Raw genomic sequence first — 5926 nt, 5'->3', positions numbered from 1 at the left:
TGTCCGAAAACTCTTTTTTCACTCTGAAATGATGTTAGAACCAGGTTTTCAAGCATTCTGCACAATCTCTGAGGTGAAAATACAAGATTTAAGAGTTTTGTCCGAAAACTCTTTTTTCACTCTGAAATGATGTTAGAACCAGGTTTTCAAGCATTCTGCACAATCTCTGAGGTGAAAATACAAGATTTAAGAGTTTTGTCCGAAAACTCTTTTTTCACTCTGAAATGATGTTAGAACCAGGTTTTCAAGCATTCTGCACAATCTCTGAGGTGAAAATACAAGATTTAAGAGTTTTGTCCGAAAACTCTTTTTTCACTCTGAAATGATGTTAGAACCAGGTTTTCAAGCATTCTGCACAATCTCTGAGGTGAAAATACAAGATTTAAGAGTTTTGTCCGAAAACTCTTTTTTCACTCTGAAATGATGTTAGAACCAGGTTTTCAAGCATTCTGCACAATCTCTGAGGTGAAAATACAAGATTTAAGAGTTTTGTCCGAAAACTCTTTTTTCACTCTGAAATGATGTTAGAACCAGGTTTTCAAGCATTCTGCACAATCTCTGAGGTGAAAATACAAGATTTAAGAGTTTTGTCCGAAAACTCTTTTTTCACTCTGAAATGATGTTAGAACCAGGTTTTCAAGCATTCTGCACAATCTCTGAGGTGAAAATACAAGATTTAAGAGTTTTGTCCGAAAACTCTTTTTTCACTCTGAAATGATGTTAGAACCAGGTTTTCAAGCATTCTGCACAATCTCTGAGGTGAAAATACAAGATTTAAGAGTTTTGTCCGAAAACTCTTTTTTCACTCTGAAATGATGTTAGAACCAGGTTTTCAAGCATTCTGCACAATCTCTGAGGTGAAAATACAAGATTTAAGAGTTTTGTCCGAAAACTCTTTTTTCACTCTGAAATGATGTTAGAACCAGGTTTTCAAGCATTCTGCACAATCTCTGAGGTGAAAATACAAGATTTAAGAGTTTTGTCCGAAAACTCTTTTTTCACTCTGAAATGATGTTAGAACCAGGTTTTCAAGCATTCTGCACAATCTCTGAGGTGAAAATACAAGATTTAAGAGTTTTGTCCGAAAACTCTTTTTTCACTCTGAAATGATGTTAGAACCAGGTTTTCAAGCATTCTGCACAATCTCTGAGGTGAAAATACAAGATTTAAGAGTTTTGTCCGAAAACTCTTTTTTCACTCTGAAATGATGTTAGAACCAGGTTTTCAAGCATTCTGCACAATCTCTGAGGTGAAAATACAAGATTTAAGAGTTTTGTCCGAAAACTCTTTTTTCACTCTGAAATGATGTTAGAACCAGGTTTTCAAGCATTCTGCACAATCTCTGAGGTGAAAATACAAGATTTAAGAGTTTTGTCCGAAAACTCTTTTTTCACTCTGAAATGATGTTAGAACCAGGTTTTCAAGCATTCTGCACAATCTCTGAGGTGAAATACAAGATTTAAGAGTTTTGTCCGAAAACTCTTTTTTCACTCTGAAATGATGTTAGAACCAGGTTTTCAAGCATTCTGCACAATCTCTGAGGTGAAAATACAAGATTTAAGAGTTTTGTCCGAAAACTCTTTTTTCACTCTGAAATGATGTTAGAACCAGGTTTTCAAGCATTCTGCACAATCTCTGAGGTGAAAATACAAGATTTAAGAGTTTTGTCCGAAAACTCTTTTTTCACTCTGAAATGATGTTAGAACCAGGTTTTCAAGCATTCTGCACAATCTCTGAGGTGAAAATGCAAGATTTAAGAGTTTTGTCCGAAAACTCTTTTTTCACTCTGAAATGATGTTAGAACCAGGTTTTCAAGCATTCTGCACAATCTCTGAGGTGAAAATGCAAGATTTAAGAGTTTTGTCCGAAAACTCTTTTTTCACTCTGAAATGATGTTAGAACCAGGTTTTCAAGCATTCTGCACAATCTCTGAGGTGAAAATGCAAGATTTAAGAGTTTGTCCGAAAACTCTTTTTTCACTCTGAAATGATGTTAGAACCAGGTTTTCAAGCATTCTGCACAATCTCTGAGGTGAAAATGCAAGATTTAAGAGTTTTGTCCGAAACTCTTTTTTCACTCTGAAATGATGTTAGAACCAGGTTTTCAAGCATTCTGCACAATCTCTGAGGTGAAAATGCAAGATTTAAGAGTTTTGTCCGAAAACTCTTTTTTCACTCTGAAATGATGTTAGAACCAGGTTTTCAAGCATTCTGCACAATCTCTGAGGTGAAAATGCAAGATTTAAGAGTTTTGTCCGAAAACTCTTTTTTTCACTCTGAAATGATGTTAGAAACCAGGTTTCAAGCATTCTGCACAATCTCTGAGGTGAAAATGCAAGATTTAAGAGTTTTGTCCGAAAACTCTTTTTTCACTCTGAAATGATGTTAGAACCAGGTTTTCAAGCATTCTGCACAATCTCTGAGGTGAAAATGCAAGATTTAAGAGTTTTGTCCGAAAACTCTTTTTTCACTCTGAAATGATGTTAGAACCAGGTTTTTCAAGCATTCTGCACAATCTCTGAGGTGAAAATGACAAGATTTAAGAGTTTTGTCCGAAAACTCTTTTTTCACTCTGAAATGATGTTAGAACCAGGTTTTCAAGCATTCTGCACAATCTCTGAGGTGAAAATAGCAAGATTTAAGAGTTTTGTCCGAAAACTCTTTTTTCACTCTGAAATGATGTTAGAACCAGGTTTTCAAGCATTCTGCACAATCTCTGAGGTGAAATGCAAGATTTAAGAGTTTTGTCCGAAAACTCTTTTTTCACTCTGAAATGATGTTAGAACCAGGTTTTCAAGCATTCTGCACAATCTCTGAGGTGAAAATGCAAGATTTAAGAGTTTTGTCGAAAACTCTTTTTTCACTCTGAAATGATGTTAGAACCAGGTTTTCAAGCATTCTGCACAATCTCTGAGGTGAAAATACAAGATTTAAGAGTTTTGTCCGAAAACTCTTTTTTCACTCTGAAATGATGTTAGAACCAGGTTTTCAAGCATTCTGCACAATCTCTGAGGTGAAAATGCAAGATTTAAGAGTTTTGTCCGAAAACTCTTTTTTCACTCTGAAATGATGTTAGAACCAGGTTTTCAAGCATTCTGCACAATCTCTGAGGTGAAAATACAAGATTTAAGAGTTTTGTCCGAAAACTCTTTTTTCACTCTGAAATGATGTTAGAACCAGGTTTTCAAGCATTCTGCACAATCTCTGAGGTGAAAATACAAGATTTAAGAGTTTTGTCCGAAAACTCTTTTTTCACTCTGAAATGATGTTAGAACCAGGTTTTCAAGCATTCTGCACAATCTCTGAGGTGAAAATACAAGATTTAAGAGTTTTGTCCGAAAACTCTTTTTTCACTCTGAAATGATGTTAGAACCAGGTTTTCAAGCATTCTGCACAATCTCTGAGGTGAAAATACAAGATTTAAGAGTTTGTCCGAAAACTCTTTTTTCACTCTGAAATGATGTTAGAACCAGGTTTTCAAGCATTCTGCACAATCTCTGAGGTGAAATACAAGATTTAAGAGTTTTGTCCGAAAACTCTTTTTTCACTCTGAAATGATGTTAGAACCAGGTTTTCAAGCATTCTGCACAATCTCTGAGGTGAAAATGCAAGATTTAAGAGTTTTGTCCGAAAACTCTTTTTTCACTCTGAAATGATGTTAGAACCAGGTTTCAAGCATTCTGCACAATCTCTGAGGTGAAAATGCAAGATTTAAGAGTTTTGTCCGAAAACTCTTTTTTCACTCTGAAATGATGTTAGAACCAGGTTTTCAAGCATTCTGCACAATCTCTGAGGTGAAAATACAAGATTTAAGAGTTTTGTCCGAAAACTCTTTTTTCACTCTGAAATGATGTTAGAACCAGGTTTTCAAGCATTCTGCACAATCTCTGAGGTGAAAATACAAGATTTAAGAGTTTGTCCGAAAACTCTTTTTTCACTCTGAAATGATGTTAGAACCAGGTTTTCAAGCATTCTGCACAATCTCTGAGGTGAAAATGCAAGATTTAAGAGTTTTGTCCGAAAACTCTTTTTTCACTCTGAAATGATGTTAGAACCAGGTTTTCAAGCATTCTGCACAATCTCTGAGGTGAAAATGCAAGATTTAAGAGTTTTGTCCGAAAAACTCTTTTTTCACTCTGAAATGATGTTAGAACCAGGTTTTCAAGCATTCTGCACAATCTCTGAGGTGAAAATAGCAAGATTTAAGAGTTTTGTCCGAAACTCTTTTTTCACTCTGAAATGATGTTAGAACCAGGTTTTCAAGCATTCTGCACAATCTCTGAGGTGAAAATGCAAGATTAAGAGTTTTGTCCGAAAACTCTTTTTTCACTCTGAAATGATGTTAGAACCAGGTTTTCAAGCATTCTGCACAATCTCTGAGGTGAAAATGCAAGATTTAAGAGTTTTGTCCGAAAACTCTTTTTTCACTCTGAAATGATGTTAGAACCAGGTTTTCAAGCATTCTGCACAATCTCTGAGGTGAAAATGCAAGATTTAAGAGTTTTGTCCGAAAACTCTTTTTTCACTCTGAAATGATGTTAGAACCAGGTTTTCAAGCATTCTGCACAATCTCTGAGGTGAAAATGCAAGATTTAAGAGTTTTGTCCGAAAACTCTTTTTCACTCTGAAATGATGTTAGAACCAGGTTTTCAAGCATTCTGCACAATCTCTGAGGTGAAAATGCAAGATTTAAGAGTTTGTCCGAAAACTCTTTTTTCACTCTGAAATGATGTTAGAACCAGGTTTTCAAGCATTCTGCACAATCTCTGAGGTGAAAATACAAGATTTAAGAGTTTTGTCCGAAAAACTCTTTTTTCACTCTGAAATGATGTTAGAACCAGGTTTTCAAGCATTCTGCACAATCTCTGAGGTGAAAATACAAGATTTAAGAGTTTTGTCCGAAAACTCTTTTTTCACTCTGAAATGATGTTAGAACCAGGTTTTCAAGCATTCTGCACAATCTCTGAGGTGAAAATACAAGATTTAAGAGTTTTGTCCGAAAACTCTTTTTTCACTCTGAAATGATGTTAGAACCAGGTTTTCAAGCATTCTGCACAATCTCTGAGGTGAAAATACAAGATTTAAGAGTTTTGTCCGAAAACTCTTTTTTCACTCTGAAATGATGTTAGAACCAGGTTTTCAAGCATTCTGCACAATCTCTGAGGTGAAAATGCAAGATTTAAGAGTTTTGTCCGAAAACTCTTTTTTCACTCTGAAATGATGTTAGAACCAGGTTTTCAAGCATTCTGCACAATCTCTGAGGTGAAAATACAAGATTTAAGAGTTTTGTCCGAAAACTCTTTTTTCACTCTGAAATGATGTTAGAACCAGGTTTTCAAGCATTCTGCACAATCTCTGAGGTGAAAATACAAGATTTAAGAGTTTTGTCCGAAAACTCTTTTTTCACTCTGAAATGATGTTAGAACCAGGTTTTCAAGCATTCTGCACAATCTCTGAGGTGAAAATGCAAGATTTAAGAGTTTTGTCCGAAAACTCTTTTTTCACTCTGAAATGATGTTAGAACCAGGTTTTCAAGCATTCTGCACAATCTCTGAGGTGAAAATGCAAGATTTAAGAGTTTTGTCCGAAAACTCTTTTTTCACTCTGAAATGATGTTAGAACCAGGTTTTTCAAGCATTCTGCACAATCTCTGAGGTGAAAATGCAAGATTTAAGAGTTTTGTCCGAAAACTCTTTTTTCACTCTGAAATGATGTTAGAACCAGGTTTTCAAGCATTCTGCACAATCTCTGAGGTGAAAATGCAAGATTTAAGAGTTTTGTCCGAAAACTCTTTTTTCACTCTGAAATGATGTTAGAACCAGGTTTTCAAGCATTCTGCACAATCTCTGAGGTGAAAATACAAGATTTAAGAGTTTTGTCCGAAAACTCTTTTTTCACTCTGAAATGATGTTAGAACCAGGTTTTCA

The sequence above is a fragment of the Rhinatrema bivittatum genome, chromosome 16, assembly GCF_901001135.1.
Source record: "Rhinatrema bivittatum chromosome 16, aRhiBiv1.1, whole genome shotgun sequence".
In the NCBI taxonomy this organism is placed as follows: Eukaryota; Metazoa; Chordata; class Amphibia; order Gymnophiona; family Rhinatrematidae; genus Rhinatrema; species Rhinatrema bivittatum.
Note: the sequence above shows the minus strand (reverse complement) of the source record.